The sequence below is a fragment of the Pristis pectinata genome, chromosome 4, assembly GCF_009764475.1.
Source record: "Pristis pectinata isolate sPriPec2 chromosome 4, sPriPec2.1.pri, whole genome shotgun sequence".
Classification (NCBI taxonomy): domain Eukaryota; kingdom Metazoa; phylum Chordata; class Chondrichthyes; order Rhinopristiformes; family Pristidae; genus Pristis; species Pristis pectinata.
The window spans coordinates 344,371-366,828 of record NC_067408.1 but is presented as its reverse complement, the minus strand read 5'-3'; the positions used below and the strand labels follow the sequence as shown (position 1 = coordinate 366,828).

At 45.2% G+C, this 22,458-nt stretch overlaps 1 protein-coding gene across 3 annotated transcripts in view; it reads right to left on the bottom strand.

Annotated features, from left to right (window-relative positions):
* Positions 1-22,458, bottom strand: part of LOC127570067 (la-related protein 1-like) — a 210,005-nt gene that overhangs the window by 148,953 nt on the left and 38,594 nt on the right. Inside the window, exon 2 of one of the 3 annotated variants that reach the window (XM_052015317.1) lies at positions 7,809-7,892. The exons of 1 other annotated variant lie outside the window; for it this stretch is intronic. The gene's annotated coding sequence lies outside the window, so the exon portion shown is untranslated. Of the gene's footprint in view, positions 1-7,808; positions 7,893-22,458 lie in introns of those variants that run through there. One more of the 3 variants, XM_052015318.1, reaches the window with a different exon arrangement.

Genomic DNA, 22,458 nt, shown 5'->3' with positions numbered 1-22,458 from the left:
GGAAGCAGAGGGTGAAGGTGGAAGGTTGTTTCTCGGACTGGAGGCCCGTGTCTAGTGGTGTGCCTTAGGGGTCGGTGCTGGGCCCATTGTTATTTGTCATCTATATCAATGATTTGGATGAGAATGTACAAGGAATGGTTATTAAGTTTGCAGGTGGCACTAAAATAGGTGGTATCGTTGATAGTGAAGAAGGTCATCAATAGTTACGGGGGATCTTGATCAGCTGGGTAAGTGGGCTGAAGAATGGCAAATGGGAGTTTAATTCAGATAAATCTGAGGTGTTGCATTTTGGAAACTCAGATCAAGTTAAGACTTTCACTGTAAACAGTAGGGCCCTGGGGAGTGTTATAGAACAGAGGGACCTTGGAGTTCAGGCAATGGTTCTCTGAGAGTGGTCACAGGTAGACAGGATGGTGAAGAAGGCTTTTGGCATGCTGGTCTTCATCAGTTAGGGCACTGTGTACAGGAGTTGGAAGATTATGGTGCGGTTGTTCAAGAAGCCGGTGAAGGCTCACTTGGAGTATTGTGTTCAGTTTTGGTCACCTTGCTGTAGGAAAGATGCTATTAAACATTTAGTAAATACTTATAAGGATGTTGCCAGGATTCGAGGGACTGAATTACAGGGAGAGGTTGGACAGGCTAAGACCTTTCTCCTCGGAGCACAGGACACTAGGAGTGATCTTATAGAGGTGTATAAAATCATGAGGGGCATAGATAGGGTGAATGCACTGTCTTTTTCCCAGGGGAATCAAGAACTAGAAGGTATATGTTTAAGATGAGAGGGGAGAGATCTAATTGGAACTTGAGGGGCAACTTTTGTTTAACACAGGGTGGTCAGTATATGGAATGAGCTGCCAGAGGAAGTGGTTGAGGCAGGTGCAATAACAACTATTAAAAGACAGAAGGCCGAGAATGGACAGATCTGTGTGGGAATAGGAAGGGGAATTGAAATGGCATGCAACCAGGAGCTGGGTATGACCACTGCAGACAGAGCATAGGTGCTCTGCGAATTGGTTCCCCCGTCTGCGCTTGGCCTCACCGTTGTAGAGGAGGCCACATCAGGAGCAGCAAACGCAGTAGACGAGGTTTGAGGAGGTGCACGTGAATCTTTGCCTCATCTGGAAGGGCTGTTTAGGTCCCTGGAAGGTGGTGAGGGAGGTGGTGTAGGTGGTGTCGAGGACGTAAAGATCAGTCTTCTGGACAGCGAACATGAGGAAAGCATCTGACCCAGATGGTGTCCCTGGCCGAGTGCTCAGATCTTGCGTTGATCAGCCGGCGGGGGGGATTTGCAGACATACTTAACCTCTTCCTGCTTCAATCTCAGGTTCTCACCTGTTTTAAGACCACTATCATCCCGGCACCGAAGAAAAGCAAGGTAACATGCCTTAATGACTACCGATCAGTGGCTCTGACATCCACCATCATGAAGTGCTTTGACAGACTGGTCATGACACGCATCAGCTCCAGCCTCCCAGACAACCTCGACGCACTTGAATTTGCCTACCACCATAACAGGTCTACAGTGGACGCCATCTCCCTGGCCCTACACTCAGATCTGAAGCATCTGGACAGTAAAGACACCAACGTTAGACTATTGTTTATTGACTACAGCTCCGCCTTCTATACTATAATTCCAAGCAAACTCATCACCAAACTCCGAGACCTGGGACTCAACACCTCCATCTGTAACTGGATCCTTGACTTGCTGGCCAACAGACTGCAATCAGTGAGGATAGGTAGCAATACCTCCAGCACGATTATCCTCAACACTGGTGCCCCACAAGGCTGCGTCCTCAGCCCTCTACTCTACTCCCTATACACACACAATTGTGTGGCCAGATTCTGCTCTAACTCCATCTACAAGTTGGCAGATGATATCACCATAGTAGGCTGTATCTCAAATAACAACGAGTTGGAGTACAGGAAGGAGATAGAGGATGTAGTGACATGGTGTCATGACAACAACCTTTCCCTCTATATCAACAAAAGAGCTGGTCATTGACTTCAGGAAGGGGGGGCAGTGCACATGCTCCTGTCTACATCAAAGGTGCTGAGGTCGAGAGGGTTGAGAGCTTCAAGTTCCTGGGAGTGAACACCACCGATAGCCTGCCCTGGTTCAACCATGTAGACGGCACAGCCAAAAAAGCTCACCACTACTTCCTCAGGAGGCTAAAGAAATTAGGCGTGTCCCCTTTGACACTCACCAACTTTTATCGATGCACCATAGAAAGCATCCTATCCGGATGCATCACGGCTTGGTACAGCAACTGCTCTGCCAGCACTGCAAGAAACTTCAGAGAGTTGTGGACGCAGCCCAGCGTGTCATGGAAACCAGCCTCCCCTCCATGAACTCTGTCTATACCTCTCACTGCCTTGGCAAAGCAGCCAACATAATCAAAAACCCCACCCACCTGGGTCATTCTCTCTTCTCTCCTCTCCCATCAGGCAGAAGATACAGGAGCCTGAGGGCACATACCACCAGGTTTAAAGACAGCTTCTATCCCACTGTGATAAGACTATTGAACGGTTCCCTTATACGATGAGATGGACCTTGTTATGACCTTGCACCTTATTGTCTACCTGCAATGTACTTCCTTGTAGCTGTGACACATTACTCTGTGCTCTGTTATTGTTTTTACCTGTACTACCTCAATGCACTCTGTACTAACTCAATGTATCTGCACTGTGTAATGAATTGATCTGTATGAATGGTATGCAAGACAAGTTTTTCACTGTACCACAGTACAAGTGACAATAATAAACCAACACCTGCAACTGCAGGGAAAATGCCAGGGTAAGGGAGGGGTGGGTGGGGAGGTATGAGTGAACCAGGATGTCACAGAAGAAGTAGTCCCTGAAGGAGGAAAGGGGTAGGGCGATGTGGCTGGTGGTGAAGTCTTGTTGCAGCTGGCAGAAATAATGAAGGATGATATGCGAGGTGTGGAGGATCATGGAATGAAAAGTGAGAATTAGGGGAGCTCTTTATCTCGGTTCCGTCTGAGGGAGGCAGGGTGAGAGCAGAAGTACGACAAACAGAGGAAATGCGAGAGCGAGCTCCATCAACCACAGCAGGTGATGCGACGCTTCCTGAAAAAGGAGGACATTTCAGGTTTCCTGAAATGAAAGGCTTCATTTTGAGAGCAGATGTGGTGGAGAAGGAGAAAGGAATAGCAACCTTACAAGTAACACCTCGCCCATCTCCAGTGGCTCCACACATAGACAACCACACCTTCAGGGAACCTATTCTCTTCCATAGTTACCCTTTTGCTCTTAACATTACTTAGAGAATCTCTAAGGATCCTCCTTTACCTTATCTGCCATTTACCATCTCATGTCCTCTTTTTATCCTCTTGTGTACTCCTATATCCTTTAAACTCAAGGGATTCACTTGATCCCAGATCCCTATGCCTGACATGTGTCTTTTTCCACACCAAAGCCTCAATATCCCTTGTCAGCCAGGGTTCCCTAATCCTGCCAGCTTTGTCCTTCCCTCTAACAGGAACATGCTGTCCCTGAAATGGAGGGGGTAGTGTAGTCAAATATTGAAGGGAAACTAAGTCAGTCCAATTAGTAGTGCAAACATGAGCATGATAAGGTACATGGGAGGAATGCAAGGAGTTGGATTGGTATGCAGATGAATTTAGAGCATTGATCCACACAGGGAATATGATACTGACATGGTTAAAGGAAGGGCAGTACTGGGAAGTCCCAGGGTATAAAATCTTCAGGTATAATACGAGTACGAGATGGATGTAAAAGAGGAAGTGGCATTGAAATATTGGTTAAAGAATCCATTTCTGTGGTAATGAAGGAGGAATTTAAATTTGTTGTAATTTAAGTGCTCTTCAAATTAGGTCATATGGGTAGAAAGGGGGGAAAAATCACTTTCCTTGGGGTACACTCCAGACATTGTCAGGAGCTGATATGTAGATAAATCACAGAGGGATGCAACTGTAATAGGTCTATAGTTACATAGAACAGCACAGGATCAAGCCCTTCTGTCCACCTTGTATGCACCGACCATGGTGCCAATCTAACTACTCCCATCTGCCTGCACATGGTCTATATTCCTCTATTCTCTGCCTGTTTATGTGTCTGTCTAAATGCCTCTTAAATGTTGCTTTCCTACCTGCTTCTACCATCTCCCCCTGGCAGCACATTCCAGGTACCTACCAGTCTCCAGGCAAAACATTTGCTTGCACATCTCCATTAAACCTTCTCACCTTAAACCTATGCCCTTTAGTAGAGCACACTTGCACCCTGGGAAAAAGACTCTGACTGTCTACTCTGTCTGTGCCTCTCATCGTTTTATAGACCTCAACCAAAGACTTGGAGGGCTGTGGAAGCTAGATCATTGGAAATACTTAGAGACAGCTCATGTTTTCGCAAGATCAGGGATTTAGGGCCATAGGGAACAGGCACCAAAGTGGAGTTCAAGCCTGGAGCAGATCAACCATGATCAAATTGAATGATGGTGAAGGGTCAAGGGTCTCAGATTTGAAACATTAACTGTTTCTCTTTTCACAGATGTTGTCTTACCTGCTGAGATTTTTGAGCATTTTATATTCTTATTTGAGATTTCTAGCATCTGCATTTTAAAAAATTTCTGTTAGCCTTGTCCTGGTGGTTTGGGAGTTGCTGTCGGTATGGCTTGAGCAAGTAATTGCATGATGGTGGATGGGAAAGCAATCAAGTGCAATGTTTTGTCACATTTCTTGGGTGTGTTGGAGCTGCACTCATGAGTTGAACGTGATGACCATCCTCTCTGGGAAATGGCCCATTAGGTCAATGTTGGCCATTTGCTAGAAAAAATCCAAACAATCTTCGCATTTTTATCACATCTTTGATCAACTTTCACAGCAACAAATCAGCTTACATAAGGTGAACTTGGGTTGTTATCAGGATAGACAAGGACAAGCAAACATTAAACTGATGGAAACTGCTGAAATAGAAAGGTAAGCTAGCCAATAATATACATCCCAGGATTCTGAAAGAGGCAGCTGAAGAGATTGTGGAGGCATTAGTAGTGATCTTTCAAGAATCACTAGTTTCAGGAATAGTCCAGAGGACTGGAAAAATCACAAAAGGGAGGGAGTCAAAAGACAGAAAATTATAGGCCAGTTAGCCTGACTTCAGTGGTTGGTAAGATGTTAGAGTCCATTATTAAGTTTGAGGTTTTGGGGTACTTGGAAGCACATGACAAAATAGGCCAAAGTCAGCATGGTTTCCTTAAGGGGAGATCTTGCCTGACAAATCTGTTGGAATTCTTTGAGGAAGTAGCAGGCAGGATAGACTACGAGAGTCGGTGGATGTTATTTACTTGGATTTTCAAGCCTTTGATAAGGTGCCACACAGGAGGCTGCTAAACAAGATAGGAGCCCATGGTATTACAGAAAAGGTACTAGCATGGATAAAAGATTGGCTGACTGGCAGAAGGCAAAGTGTGGGAATAAAGGGGGACTTTTCTGGTAGGCTGCTGGTGAGAGGTGGTGTTCGCAGGGTTTGGCATTGGGTCCGCTACTTTTCACGTTGCATGTTAATGATCTAGATGACAGAATTGATGGCTTTGTGGCCAAGTTTGTGGATGATACAAAGATAGGTGGAGGGGCAGGTAGCGTTGAGGAATCACGGAGTGTGCAGAAGAACTTGGACAGGTTGTGAGAATGGGCAAAAAAGTGGCAGATGGAATGCAGCACAGGGAAGTGTACAGTCATGCACTTTGGTAGAAGAAATAAAGGCACAGACTGTTTTCTAAACAGGGAGCAAATTCATAAGTGAGAGGCGCAATGGGACTTGGGAGTCCTAGTGCAGGATTCCCTAAAGGTTAACTTGCAGATTGAGTCAGTAATAAGGAAGGTAAATGCAATGTTAGCATTCATTTCGAGAGGACTAGAAAATAAAAGCAAGGATGCAACACTGAGGCTTTATAAGGTATTGGTCAGGCCACATTTGGAGTACTGTGAGCAATCTTGGGCCCTGTATCTAAGGATGTATTGGCGTTGGAGAGGTTTATAAGAATGATCCTAGGAATTAAAGGGTTAATGCATGAGGAGCGTTTGATAGCTCTGTGCCTGTACCTGCTGGAGTTTAGAAGGATGATGGGGAGGATCTCGTTGAAACCTTTCAAACAGAGGGCGATGGTTGTCTGGAAAAAGCTGCCAGAGGAGGTAACGGTGGCAGATAAAGTTACAACATTTAAAGGGCATTTGCACAGGTACTTTGGATATTAAAGACATGGAGGGATATGGGCCTAATAAATGGGACTAGCATTGATAGGCCTCACTGTTGGCATGGATGAGGTGCTGTGCTGTATGATTCTGTAATTCTATGATCTATTCTTCTAAACTACAGAAAATACAGGCCTAATTAGTTAGTGAATCTCTGGAATTCTCTGTCCCCGAGAGTCATGGAGCACAGATCATTAGATATATTTAAGGTGGAGATGGATAAATATTTGACACATTAAGGGTTATGGGGAACTGGAGTTGAACAGAAGAGGATAGTATAGATCAGCCATACTGAATGGCAGGGCAGGATTGAGGGGCCTGGTAGCCTACTCCTACTCCTATGTTCTTATAATGTACTCGATCTCTCATATGGCAAACCTGCCATCCATGAAATCAGTCTAATGAATCTTTGCTGCACTTCTACGGCAACTATATCCCTTATTAGCTAAGGAGAGCAAATCTGTACACAATACTCCAGGTAGTCTCATCAAGGCCTTGTGTAATTTATTCCTGCACTCAAGGTCTCTTGTAATAAATTTTGCTTCCACTTCCTGCTCCTGTACCTTGGCTTTCAGTGACGTGTGTACATCAAGGTTCCTTTGAATATTGACACTACCATTTTAAAAATAGTCTACTTTTCTGGGTTGGGCACCAAAGTGGCCAGAACAACATTATATTGCATCTGCCATGTTCGTGCCCCACAGCTGGTCTCTATCACCTTGCAGTCTCTTTACATCCTCCTCCCTACTCATAATATCCAGTTTTGTATCTTCAGCAAACTTAGAAATATAACATATGATCTCTTCAACCAAACAGTTGATATAGATTGCGAATAGCTAGGGCCCTAGCACCGATCCCTACGGCATCTCAATAGTCACAGCCCGCCAATCTGAACAAAGACCCATTTATTCCTACTCTTTGCTTTCTGTCTGATAACTAATCTTCAAAGCACATCAGTATATTGCCCCCAACTCAGCGCACTCTAACCTTGTCACTCAACCTGCTGTGCAGCATCTTACCAAACCTTCAGAAAGTCATAATGCACCACATCCACTGGTTCACCTTGTCCATTCTATTTGTCACATTCTCAAAGAACTGCAGTAGATTCGTCAAATATAACTTTTCTTTCATATGCAAATATATGCTTTCTGCTCAAACCTATTATTCTTTTCAATAAATTACTTTCCTCAGTAGAGACTTCTGCACATGCCCTCTTACTGACCTTAATGTAACATATTGGTAGTTACCCTTTTTCACACTCCCTCCCTTCTTAATGAATGGGGTCACATTTGCTACCCTCCGATCCAAAAGCAAGTAGGATGTGGAGAAGCTTAGGCAAAGAACTTCGATGCAAATGTCTTTAGCAGCTTAATACACATGATGAATAGATTAACTTTAAGGATATGCAACAGCCCAGATATCTAGGAGCTGAAGGGCTAGGAGGGTGATAGGAAGGGTTATGGGCATGGGCAGATTTAAACACAGTGTTTTTATTGCAATTCCTCCAGAAAATTAATTTTTAAATGCAAACAAAAAATGGATTAAAAGCAGCAATTAAAAACAAACACAAAACATCCATACTTTTACCCTGAACCGAGCAATTACAGCCAGGCACTGCACTTCCAAGGATCGGCCCACGTCCATGCAAATTTGAGACTATGTTAACTTTTGGAAGAGAAAGTGCATGTAATTAGGAAAATATTTTTTTTGTTTTCCAGCCTATGAATGTTAAGTACTGGGCATGAGTGACTGGCGCTTTGAGCTTTAAAGCACTGCCCCCATGTACAAACAGACCAATACAATAAGGATGATTCAGCAATTAGTGCAGGCTAACTGTTGAAAGTGTTTCTGGGAACCAGGGCTGATGCAACCAAGCACAGAAGATTCAGCTGCAAAGCCCCGTATAAAACAGATTCTGCTACTCAGTGTAGCTTAAAAGGCAGGAGACATTTGATTGACCCCCGACAGACAGACACACATAACATGATCGAAACCTCACACATCAGCTGAGTCACACCCTCCTCTCCAAGTCACACAGACCCAACCTGTGTGTTTATTTGCAGAGATTTATTCCAGGTGTAGGATTAAGTGAATGGAATCACAATTTATAATTTTAGTGATATATAATCATTGACACTCGATTAAGGATTTGTTTACAGCATTACTCGCATCCTCAGGTCATCTCAAAAGTAAATCATTTTTGAGTTTGTGGTATGTTATTTTTTTCCCCCCACAGACAGATCCAACAATAGGCTTGCTACACAGAGGATTACGGCATGTCACGACGTCTTAAGGGCAATTAGCAATGGACAATAAATGTGGCCTTGCCTGAAAAAATCCTGTACCAATCCCTGAACCAAAATTAAAATCCATCATCTCCAATTTGTCCCTATTAGAGTCATAGAGTCACACAGCACAGAAACAAGCTCTTTAGCCAAACTCGTCCAATGGTGACCAAGATTCCCATCTAATCTAGTCTTATTTGCCCATGTTTGGCCCACATCCCTCTAAACCTTTCCTATCCATAGGGCAGGCACGGTAGTGTAGTGGTTAGCATAACGCTTTACAGTGCCAGTGACCTGGGTTCAATTCCGGCCGCTGTCTGTAAGGAGTTTGCATGTTCTCCCCATGTCTGTGTGGGTTTCCTCCGGGTGCTCCGGTTTTCTCCCATATTCCAAAGACGTACCGGTTAGGAAGTTGTGGGTATGCTATGTTGGCACCAAAAATGTGGTGACACTCGCAAAAGATGTATTTCACTGCGTGTTTCGATGAACACGTGACTAAAGATATCTTATCTTATATACCTGTCCAAGTGTCTTTAAATGTTGTTAATGTACCTGCTCAAACCACTTCCTCTGGCAGCTCGTTCCATATTCGGATTACCCACTGTCTACACTTCTCGCTGCTTCAGTAAAGCAGCCAGCATAATCAAAGACCCCACCCACCCCGGATATTCTCTCTTCTCCCCTCTCCCATCGGGCAGAAGCTACAAAAGCCTGAAAGCATGTACCACCAGGCTCAAGGACAGCTTCTATCCTGCTGTAATAAGACTACTGAACAGTTCCCTGATATGAAAAGATGGACTTGACCTCACAACCTATTTCGTTATGACATAGAAACATAGAAAAACTACAGCACAATTCAGGCCCTTCGGCCCACAAAGCTGTGCCAAACATGTCCCTACCCTAGATATTACTAGGCTTACCCATAACCCTCTATTTTATTCAGCTCCATGTACCTATCTAGCAGTCTCTTGAAAGACCCTATCGTATCCGCCTCCACCACTGTTTCCGACCAGGTTGCCGTGGGAGGAGATTGCGGAGCCTCTGGCGATGATCTTTGCATCGTCGATGGAGACGGGAGAGGTTCTGGAAGATTTGGAGGGTTGCGGATGTTGTTCCCTTATTCAAGAAGGGGAGTAGGGATAGTCCAGGAAATTATAGACCCGGTGAGTCTTACCTCAGTGGTTGGTAAGCTGATGGAGAAGATCCTGAGAGGCAGGATTTATGAACATTTGGAGAGGTATAATATGATTAGGAATAGTCAGCATGGCTTTGTCAAGGGCAGGTCCTGCCTTATGAGCCTGATTGAATTTTTTGAGGATGTGAAGGGAGAGTAGTAGAAGTAGTGTATATGGATTTTAGCAAGGCATTTGATAAGGTACCCCATGCAAGGCTTATGGAGAAGGTGAGGAGACATGGGATCCAAGGGGGCATTGCAGTGTGGATCCAGAACTGGCTGGCCCACAGAAGGCAAAAAGTGGTTGTAGAAGGGTTGTATTCTGAGTGGAGGTCAGTGACCAGTGGTGTACCTCAGGGGTCTGTACTGGGACCCTTACTATTTGTGATTTTTATAAACAACCTGGATGAGGAAGTGGAGGGGTGGGTTAGTAAGTTTGCAGATGACACGAAGGTTGGGGGTGTTGTGGATAGTTTGGAGTGCTGTCAGAGGTTACAGAGGGACATAGATAGGATGCAAAGTTGGGCTGAGAAGTGGCAGATGCAATTCAACCCAGATAAGTGTGAAGTGGTTCATTTTGGTAGGTCAAATATGTTGGCGGAATATAGTATTAATGGTAGGACTCTTGGCAGTGTGGAGGATCAGAGGGATCTTGGGGTCTGAGTCTATAAGACACTCAAAGCAGCTGCGTAGGTTGACTCTGTGGTTAAGAAGGCATATGGTGTAGTGTCCTTCATCAATCAGGGAATTAAAATTAGGAGCCAAGAGGTATTGTTGCAGCTATACAGGTTTCTGATCAGACCCCACTTGGAGTATTGTGCTCAGTTCTGGTCGCCTCACTACAGGAAAGATGTGGAAGCCATAGAGAGGGTACAGAGGAGATTTACAAGGATGCTGCCTGGAATGCGGAGCATGCCTTATGAAAGCAGGTTGAGGGAACTCGGCCTTTTCTCCTTGGAGAGACGGAGGATGAGGGGGGACCTGACTGAGGTGTGTAAGATGATGAGAGGTATTGATCGGGTAGATAGTCAGAGGCTTTTGCCCAGGGCTGAAATGGTGGCCACAAGAGGACATAGGTTTAAGGTGCTGGGGAGCAGATATAGAGATGTCATTATTAGAACATAGAACAGTACAGCACAGTATACAGACCGAGGGCATAGCTATGGGCACTCACATGGGCCCCAGCTATGCCTGCCTCTTCATTGGCTACGTTGAACAGTCTCTGTCACAAGACTACTCTGGCCCCATTCCTCAACTCTTTCTCCGCTATATCAACGGCTGCATTGGTGCCACCTCTTGTACCCGTGCGGAACTCGACAGTTTAATAAATTTCGCCATTAATTTTCACCTGGCTCTCCAATTCACTTGGACTATCTCTGACACCTCTCTCTCCTTCCTCGATCTTTCCGTCTCCATCTCAGGAGATTCCTTATCCACTGACATCTACAAACCCACTGATGCCCACAGCTACCTCGATTACAGCTCCTCCCACCCTGTGTCTTGCAAGGATGCTATCAGTTTTTCTCAATTTCTTCACCGCCGCCGCATCTGCTCTCATGATGAAGCTTTCCACTCCAGGACATCAGAAATGTCCATCTTCTTTTCTAACTGGGGCTTCCCACCCCCTCCCACCTACCCCCCCCCCCCCCCCCCCCCCCCCCCCCCCCCCACACCACCGACTCCGACTGTGGTCGAGAGAGCTCGTACTCGTATCTCTGCTATTTCCTGCACTGCTCTCACCCCCACACCTCCCAGACCCAACAGGGATAGGGTCCCCCTTGTCCTCACATTTCATCCCACCAGCCTACGTATCATTCTCCACCACTTCTGCCATCTCCAACGGGATTCCACCATCAAGCATAACTTCCCCTCCCCACCCCTTTCTGACTTTTGCAGGGACCGCTCACTCTGCGACTCCCTCGTTCACTCCTCCCCACCCCACCCACCAAGCCCCCTCCCACCCCGAGAACTTCCACTGCCCCCGCCATAGGTACAACCCTGTCCCTACATCACCTCCATCCAGGGACCTAAACAGTCCTTTCAGGTGAGACAGAGATTCACCTGCACCTCCCTCAATATCATCTACTGCATTCGGTGCTCTAATTGTGGCCTCCTTTACATTAGTGAGACCAAATGCAGACTAGCTGACCATTTCACAGAAGACCTACGCTCTGTCTGTAACCACGACCTGCATCTCCCCATTGCCAGTCACTTCAACTCCCCCTCCCACACTATCACTGAAATGACAGTTCTTGGCCTCCTCCACTGCCAGGAGAATTCCAAGCGCAAACTGGAGGAACAGCATTTTCCGTCTTGGAGCCTAATGGCACGAATATTGAATTCTCCCACTTTAGGTAATTCTCCCCCCCCTTCTCTTCTTCCCTTTCCTAGCCCTTTTCCTCCCTCTCTTCTCACCTTTTACCCATCCCCCAGTGGATCTGCTCTCTCTCCCCCCATACCTGCCTATCACTATCTCTTACCTGCATCTGCCTATCACCACCCTGGGCCCACCATGCCTCCCCTCTTTTGTCCACCCATCACTGCTCTGCTTTTCCCTCCTATATATCGGGCTTCCCCTTTTCCTATCTTCATTCCTGAAGAAGGGTCCTGACCCGAAATGTTGACCGCCTGCTTTTCTCCACAGATGTTGCCTGGCCTGCTGAGTTCCTCCAGCACTATCATGTTTTTCATACCAGTATGGGCCCTTTGGCCCACGAAGTTGTGCCAACCTATATAAACCTACTCCATGATCAATCTAAACATTCCTTCCTACACAGCCCATAACCCTCCATTTTTCTTACCTGCATGTGACTATCTAAGAATCTCTTAAGTGCCCCTATTGTATCAGCCTCTACCACAACCCCCAGCAGTGCATTCCAGGCACTCACCACTCTGTGTAAACAAAATCCTACCTCTGACATCTCCCCTAAATTTTCCTCCACTCACCTTGTACCTCTGGTATTGGTCATTGCCACCCTGGGGAAAAGGTGCTGGCTGTCCACTCTTTATCTATGCTCCTCATAATCTTATACACCTCCATCAAGTCACCTCTCATCCTGTATCACTCCAAAGAGAAAAGCCCTATCTTGCTCAACCTTTCCTCATAAGACATATTCTCTAATCCAGACAACATCCTGGTAGGTCTCCTCTGCACCCTTTCTAAAGCTTCCACATCCTTCTTATAATGAGGTGACCAGAACTGAACATAATACTCCAAGTGTGGTCTAACCAGAGTTTTATGGACCTGCAACATTATCTCCTGGCACTTGAACTCAATCCCTCAACTAATGAAGGCCAGCACATCGTATGCCTTCTTAACCACTTTATCAACATGTGGCAACCTTGAGGGATCTAAGGACTTGGACCCCAATATTCCTCTGTTCCTCCATACTGCTAAGAGTCCTGCCATCAACAGTGTACTCCACCTTTAAGTTCGTTCTTTCAAAGTGTATCACTTCACACTTCTCCAGAGTGAACTCCATCTGCCACTTCTCCACCTAGCTCTGCATCCTGTCTATATCCTGTTGTAACCTACAACAACCTTCTACACTATCCACAACACCTCCAACATTTGTGTCATCTTCAAACTTACTAACCCATCCCCCTACTTCCTCATCCAAGTCATTTATAAAAATCAAAAAGAGCAGGGGTCCCAGAACAGATCCCTGCAGAACACCAGTCATGGACATGTAGGCAGAATACTCTCCATCTACAACTACCCTCTGCCTTCTGTGGGCAAGCCAATTCCGAATGCACGTAGCCAAGCATCCATAGATCCCATGCTTCATGACTTTCTGGATAAGCCTACCATGGGGAACCTTGTCAAACACCTTATTGTCTACCTGTACTGCATTTTTTTGTAACTGCAACACTTTATTCTGCATTCTGTTATTGTTTTACCTTGCACTACCTCAATGCACTGTGTAATCAATTGATCTGTATGAACCGTATGCAAGGCAAGTTTTTCACTGTACCTTGGTACAAGTGACAATAATAAACCAATTCAACTTAAAGGCATAAAGTGATACAGGCCTAACGCAGTCAAATGGGATTTATATAGGTTGGCACAATATCATGGGCCAAAGGGCCCATACTGTGCCGTACTGTTCTATGTTCAGCCCAATGATTTCATGCCTGGTCGGCATGGACTCGTAGGACTGAACATATAACAATACACCACAGTACGAGCACTTCGGCCCACAATGTTGTACCAACCTATATAAACCTACTCCATGATCAATCTAATCCTTCTGTCCTACACAACCCATAACACTCCAATTTTCTTACATATATGTGCCCATCTAAGAGTCTTTTAAATGGCCCTACTGTATCAGCCTCTACCACCATCCTAGCAGTACGTTCCAGGAACCCACCACTCTGTGTAAAAAAAAACCTACCCCCGACATCTCCCCTACACTTTCCTCCACTCAGCTTAAACAGATGTCCTCTGGTATTGGCCATTACTGCCTTGGGAAAAAGGGGCTGACTGCCCACTCTATCTATGCCTCTCATAATCTAATACACCCCTATCAAGTCGCCTCTCATCCTCCGTCGCTCCAAAGAAAAAATGCAGGAGTATACTCAAGGAGGAAATCAGAAGGGCAAAAAGATAGCTCTGGCAGAGAAGATTAAGGAGATTCCAAAAAGATTTTAAGTACATTAATGGAAAAAGAGTAACTAGAGAGAGAATAACTTGAGGGCCCCCTCAAAGTGGACATTATTGTGTAGAGCCGCAGGAGATAGACAAGGTTCTTAATGAATATTTTTCCTCTATTTTTTTACTTTAGAAAAGAAATGACGACTTCAGAACTGGGGAAAGTTATTGGGGAGGTCTTGGGGGTAGTCCACATTAGAGGCTGTATGTATGGAGGTAAACAAATCTCCAGAGCCTGACCAGATATATCCAAAAACTTTGTGGGAGGCTAGGGAGGAAATTGAGGGAGCCCTGGCTGAGATACATGCATCATTGTTAGCCATGGGTGAGGCGCCAGTGGACTGCAGTAGTCTGGAATGTAGTGACTGTTGTGCCTTTATTTAAGAAGGGCTACAAATCCTGGGAACTATAGAGCTGCAACTCTAACATCTAAGGGATATACAGTGGCATGCAAAAGTTTGGGCACCCTGGTCAAAATTTCTGTTACTATGAATAGCTAAGTGAGTAAAAGATGACCTGATTTCCAAAAGGCATAAAGTTAAAGATGACACATTTTTTTAATACTTTAAGCAAGATTACTTTTTTATTTCCATCTTTTACAGTTTCAAAATAACAAAAAAGGAAAAGGGCCCGAAGCAAAAGTCTGGGCACCCTGCATGGTCAGTCTTAGTAACACCCCCTTTGGCTAGTATCACAGCTTGTAAGTGCTTTCTGCAGCCAGCTAAGAGTCTTTCAATTCTTGTTTCGGGGATTTTCGCCCATTCTTCCTTGCAAAAAGGCTTTTAGTTCTGTGAGATTCTTGGGCCATCTTGCATGCACTGCTCTTTTGAGGTCTATCCACAGATTTTTGATGATGTTTAGGTTAGGGGACTGTGAGGGCCATGGCAAAACCTTCAGCTTGTGCCTCTTGAGGTAGTCCATTGTGGATTTTGAGGTGTGTTTAGGATCGTTATCCTGTTGTAGAAGCCATCCTCTTTTCACCTTCAGCTTTTTTACAGACAGTGTGACATTTGCTTCCAGAATTTTCTGGTATTTAATTGAATTCATCCTTCCCTCTACCAGAGAAATGTTCCCCGTGCCACTGGCTGCAACACAAGCTCAAAGCATGATCGATCCACCCCTGTGCTTAACAGTTGGAGAGGTGTTCTTTTCATGAAATTCTGCACCCTTTTATCTCCAAACTTTCCTGTGTCCTCACCACAAAGTTCAGCGTCAGAAGTTTGCAAAGGAACATCTAAACAAGCCTGATGCATTTTGGAAACAAGTCCTGTGGACTGATGAAGTTAAAATAGAACTTTTTGGCTGCAATGAGCAAAGGTGTGTTATTTTGAAACTGTAAAAGGTGAAAATAAAAAAGTAATCTTGCTTAAAATATTAAAGAAATGTGTCATCTTTAACTTTATGCCTTTTGGAAATCAGGTCACCTTTTACTCGCTTAGCTATTCTCGATCGGGAGCGAGAGGTGAGCAAGCGGAAGCAGCCGAGGAGTTCCGAACAGATAAGTTTTTTTTCCAACTGTTCAGGGATAGCGGGGACTAACTGCGCAGGCGTATGACATCAGTCGGTAGTGCGCGAACAGTTTAAAAAGACTGCCATAACCAGCGGGCAGCGTCGGAGCGGGCAGCGGAGTGAGAGGGAGCAGTGTGTTTTGGGCTTTAGCTCAAAGGGCTTGGGCGTAAAGGGGCGAGGCAGGAATGTAGCTGTTAGGCAAAGGTAAGGTTTACCTGTTATCTGTTATAAAGTTTTAAGTAGGATAAAACTAGGTAGGGGTAAAAAATTAGTTCAGATGGAGGACATGGTGGTGTGCTGCAGCTCCTTGATATGGGAGATAGTGGACCTTGCTGTGGTGCACGGCGACCACATCTGCAGTAAGTGCTTGAGGCTGGAGGGACTTCGGCTCAGAATTGATGAGCTGGAGTTGCAGCTTCAAACACTGCGCAGCATCAGGGAGGGAGAGAGTTATGTAGATACTGTACATCAGGAGACAGTCACCCTCCTTAGAGCAGGTACTTCTGCGGTCCAGGAAGTAGATAGAAGGGTGATGTCAGGGGAGAGAAAAGTAAAAAGAAAACGAACAGGCAGATGGTGCAGAGGACCCCAGAGGCTGTTCCCCTCAATAACAGGTTTTCCGCTTTGGATGCTGTTGAGGGGGATGACTTGCAGGGATCAAGCAGCAGTAGCCAGGTCTCTGGCACTGGGACTGGTCCTGCTGCTCAGAAGGGAAGGGAGGAGAAGAGGAAGGCAGTAGTGATAGGGGACTCAATAGTCAGAGAAACAGATAGGAGGTTCTGTGGAAGTGAGCATGAATCCCGGATGGTATGTTGCCTCCCAGGTGCCAAGGTCCGGGATGTCTCTGATAGGGTCAACAGGATTCTTGAGCGGGAGGGAGAACAGCCAGAAGTCGTGGTTCATGTTGGTACCAACGACATAGGTAGGAAGAGGGATGAGGTCCCGAAAAGTGAGTTTAGTGAGCTAGGCAGAAGGCTGAAGAACAGGACCTCAAGGGTAGTAATCTCAGGATTGCTGCCTGTGCCACGCAATGGTGAAGGTAGGAATAGGAGGAGATGGCAAATGAATGCGTGGCTGAGAAGTTGGTGCAGGAGGGAAGGTTTTAGATTTTTGGATCATTAGGATCTCTTCTGGGGAAGGTAGGACCTGTACAGAGAGGATGTGTTACACCTGAACCCGAGGGGGGGCCAATATCCTTGCAGGCAGGTTTGCTAGGGTGGTTCAGGATGGTTTAAACTAGTTTGCGAGGGGGATGGGAACCAGAAGGGTAGGTCAGAGTAAGAGGAGGATGGGGAAAAGTCAGATCTAACATGTAGAGAGACTTTGAAGAAGAAGAAGCAGAGTACAGGGTATAAAAGTAGAAAGGTGGATGGGCTAAAGTGCATTTACTTAAATGCAAGTATCAGGAATAAAGGTGATGAACTGAGAGCTTGGATAAGTACATGGGACTATGATATTGTGGTTCTTGCAGAGACTTGGCTGTCACCAGGGTAGGAATGGATATTGAATATTCCTGGTTTTCAGTGTTTTAAAAGGGATAGGGAAGGGGGGAGAGAGGAGGAGGGGTGGCAATACTGGTCAGGGATACTAATACAGCTGCAGAAAGGGTGGATAATGTAGAAGGATCCTCTCTGGAGTCAGTATGGGTGGAAGTTAGGAATAAGAAAGGAGCAGTTACTCTAATGGGAGTATTCTATAGGCCCCTTGGTAGCATCAGGGATACTGAGCAGATTTCGAGGCAGATTTTGGAAAGATGCAAAAGTAACAGGGTTGTTATCATGGGAGACTTCACTGTTATCTTGGGAGTGCCAAAGGTTTAGATGGGGCAGAGCTTGTTAAGTGTGTCCAGGACGGATTCCTGTCACAGTATATTGACAGACTGACGAGAGGGAATGCCATATTAGATCTAGTATTAGGTAATGAACCGGGTCAGGCGACAGATCTCTTGGTGGGTGAGCATTTGGGGGACAGCGACCACTGCTCCATAACCTTTAGCATTGTCAGGGACAAGGATAGGAGCAAAGAGGATGGGAAGATATTTAATTGGAGAAAGGCAAATTATAAGGCTAGAACTTAGGAGTGTAAATTGGGATGACATTTTTGAAGGGAAATGTACTATGGAGATGTGGTCTCTTGCAGGATGTCAGGGATAAATTTGTCCCGGTGAGGCAGAGAAAGAATGGTAGGATGAAGGAACCATGGGTGACGAGAGGTGGAACAACTAGTTAGGAAGAAGAAGCCAGCATACATAAGGTGTAAGCAGCAAGGATCAGATAGGGCTCGTGAGGAATATAGGGTAGCAAGGAAGGAACTTAAGAAGGGGCTGAGGAGAGCAAGAAGGGGACATGAAAAGGCTTTGGCGAGTAGGGTTAAGGAGAATCCCAAGGCTTTTTTCTTGTACGTGAAGAGCAGAAGGATGATGAGAGTAAAGGTAGGTCTGATTAAAGGCAAAGGTGGGAAGATGTGCCTGGAAGCTGTGGAAGTGGGTGAGGTTCTCAATGAATATTTCTCTTCAGTATTCACCAAGGAGAGGGGTCTTAATGACGCTGAGGTCAGTGTTGGTAAGGTTAATGTTCTAGAGTATGTAGATATCAAGAGAGAGGATGTGTTGGAGCTGTTAGAAAATATTAGGACAGATAAGTCCCCAGGCTGCTTCGCGAGGTGAGGGAGGAGATTGCTGAACCGTTGGCTAGGATCTTTGCGTCCTCGTTGTCCACGGGAATGGTACCAGAGGATTGGAGGGTGGCAAATGTTGTCCCCTTATTCAAAAAAGGAAGTAGGGATAGTCCAGGGAATTACAGACCAGTGAGCCTTACGCCTGTGGTGGGCAAGCTGTTAGAAAGGATTTTAGAGATAGGATCTATGAGCATTTAGAGAATCATGGACTAATTAGGGACAGCCAGCATGGCTTTGTGAAGGGAAGATCTTGCCTCACAAGCCTGATAGGGTTCTTTGAGGAGGTGACCAGGAAGATTGATGAGGGTAGTGCAGTAGATCTGGTATACGTGGATTTTAGCAAGGTGCTTGACAAGGTTCCACATGGTAGGCTTCTTCAGAAGGTCAGAGGGCAAGGGATACAGGGAGGCTTGGCCATGTGGATTTAGAATTGGTTTGCCTGTAGAAAGCAGAGGGTTGTGGTGGAGGGAGTGCATTCAGATTGGAGGGCTGTGACTAGTGGTGTCCCACAGGGATTGGTTCTGGGACCTCTACTTTTCGTGATATTTATTAATGACTTGGATGAGGGGGTGGAAGGCTGGGTTAGCAAGTTTGCAGACGGCACAAAGATCAGTGGTGTTGTGGATAGTGTGGAGGGCTGTCGAAGCTTACAGAGGGATATTGATAGGATGCAGAGCTGGGATGAGAAGTGGCAGATGGAGTTCAATCCAGAGAAGTGTGAGGTGGTACAGTTTGGAAGGACAAACTCCAAGGCGAAGTAGGAGGTTAATGACAGGATTCTGTGGAGTGTGGAGGAGCAGAGGGATCTGGGGGGTTCATATCCACAGATCTCTGAAAGTTGCCTTACAGGTGGATGGGGTAGTTAAGAAAGCTTATGAGATGTTAGCTTTCGTGAGATCGAGTTTAAGAGCCGTGAGGTAATGATGCAGCTCTACAAAACCCTGGTTAGACCACACTTGGAGTACCGTGTCCAATTCTGCTCGCCTCATTTTAGGAAGGATGTGGAGGCATTGGAAAGGGTGCAGAGGAGATTTACCAGGATGCTGCCTGGATTAGAGAGTATGGATTATGAGGAGAGACTAAAGGAGCTAGGGCTTTACTCTTTGGAGAGAAGTAGAATGAGAGGAGACATGATAGAGGTATACAAAATATTAAGAGGAATAGATAAGAGTGGACAGCCAGCGCCTCTTTCCCAGGGCACCAATGCTCAATACAAGAGGGCATGGCTTTAAGGTAATAGGTGGGAAGTTCAAGGGAGATATCAGAGGGACGTTTTTCACCCAGAGAGTGGTTGGTGCATGGAATGCGCTGCCTGGGGTGGTGGTGGAGGCTGATACGTTGGTCAAGTTCAAGAGATTGTTAGATAAGCATATGGAGGAATTGAAAATGGATATGTGGGAGGAAGGGGTTAGATAGTCTTAGGCATGGTTTAAAGGTCGGCACAACATGGTGGGCTGAAGGGCCTGTATTGCGTTGTATTGTTCTATGGGTCTATGGTAACAGAAATTTTGACTGGGGTGCGCAAACTTTTGCATGCCACTGTAAGTTACTTGAAAGGATTTTGAGTAATAAGATATACATGCATTTGGAAAGACAGGGGTCAATTAGGGACTGTCAGCATGGTTTTGTGCGTGGGAGTCTCACGAATTTGATCGAGTTTTTTGATGAAGTAACCAAGAAGGTTGATGAGGGCAGGGCGATAGATGCAGTCTATACGTACTTCAGTAAGCCTTTGTTGAGGTTGCGCATGGCAAGCTGCTCTGGAAAGTTAGATTGCATGGGATCCAGGAAGAGCTAGCTAATACAGAATTGCCTTGATGGTAGGAAGGAGAGGGTGATGTTGGAAGGTTGTTTTTCAGACTGGAGGCCCCCGACTAGTGGAGTCATCCAGGGCTCGGTGCGAGGCTCATGCTAGACTCTGCACTGCAATGGACTTTGCTTTTCGTTCTAATTGTGTTCTTTCTTGTAAAAATTGTATACAATTTGAGTTTAATTATGTTTTTTCTTGTAAATGCTACTTAATTCTGATACTATGTGTGTGTACCTGTGCATATGTGTACTTGTGCAATAACAGGCACATGAATGTGCAGAGAATGGAGGGATATGGCCATTGTATAGGCAGAAGGGATTAGTTTAGTTAGGCTTTTACTAATTTAATTAGGTCAGCACAACATCATGAGCCGAATGGCCTTTCCTGTACAGTTCTATGTTCTATTTGACTTTGAGCCCTTCTGATGAAGATATTCTCCCAGTGCAGTCAAGGAGGGAATTCCAGCATGAAGTACTGGTTATAAATTTCCAAATCAGAATGGTATACAGCTCGGAGGAAATCTCCAGGTGATGGTGGCCCCACATGGACAAAGCCTTGTAGCAGAGGTCACGTGTTTGGAAGGTGCTATTTGAGCAGCCACTGCTGTGAGAGGGATTAATATTTAGGGTGATGGTGGGATACCAATCAAGTGGGCTACTGTGTCCTGGCTGGTGTCGAGCTTCCAGTGTTCTTGGAGCTGCTGTTGTTCAGGCAGGTAGAGGTTATTCCATCACTCAGACTGAACCATATCATTTTATATTGAAACAAGAAATCAAAGCATGGAAATTAGTCATATGGCCTCACAAGTTTCAACCAGATACATTAACTAAAGCACTACATCAGTATACATAAGGGAAACGTAGCCCAGGCTATTCAAAACTGACCCATATTGTATTAAGTGGGGTGTGCACATATAGTAAGCATACAAAGGACATCCACTCTGCAGCATTTTTCAGCACCTGGATTCTAGACTCTTAAAAACATTTTTTTTCTATCAGATCTCAAATTTCGTAGCGATTGCAAATTCTGCAAATATTTGACAATTACACACTATACCAGCAGGGAACTAGTTTAATAATGATGCGCAGGTTGGACACTTGTACTTTGCATCCTGGCTAATTGCAGCTGGGATGAAGACCACTTTGTACAATTCTCTGCATCCTCCAACTGGGAGTGAGAAAAACAGACCATGGAAAGAGGTGTAAGGGCCTAAAATTCAAAGGGTTTAAAAATAAATGGATGCATGGAAAATATGAATTAGATAGTGTTAAAAAGGTGAACAATAAGATATCTTTTATTAGCCATATTTACATCGAAACACACAGTGAAATACACCTTTTTGCATAGAATGTTCTGGGGGCAGGCCCCAAGTGTTGCCATGCTTCCAGCGCCAACATAGCATGCCCACAACTTCCTAACCCATACATCTTTAATGAACTGCTTCACTCCTTTGATTCCTGAAAGTAAGATATCGATGTTGGATTTTGAGCGAGGATGCTTGTTTTTGTTTTGTAGCTTCATTTCAGCTGGGAATTATGTTCCAGTAAACAAGACTGTTTTAGTCCACAGTTCTGCTGGGAAGAGCAATGCTTTTCCCACAACCAGATGAAGAAATTCAAATACTAAAAAGGCAGCTCCAACTAAATCCACTAGCAGTTCCCTCCCTTACTCAAACTCAATCCATTTAAACCTTTCTCAGTTCAATTGTCTAAGGATTAGAGTTGAAGAATGGCATGAAACCACTGGTTCAGCAATGGGTGCTGTAACAATGGTGAACAAGTTGCTGAATACAGATAAAGAGGCATTGGTCTATGGTGTACCATTATACATGGGATTATTGAAGAAAGCACAAAAATCAAAAGACTGTTACACTCCACAAGGCCAATGCCAGGGGCTAGAAATATCAAAGATCAGCAACACCTCTCAAATGGTCTCTTACCAAACATACATCCAACAACCAGGGCTTCGGCTTAAGGGGCTTCGGCTTAAAGGGGCAAGGCAGGTGAGTAGCTGGTAAGTAGGTAAAGGTTAGGTTTACCTCATATCTGTTATAAACTTTTAAGCAGAAAAACTAGGGGGGAGAAAAGAATTAGTTCAGATGGAGGACATAGTAGCGTGCTGCA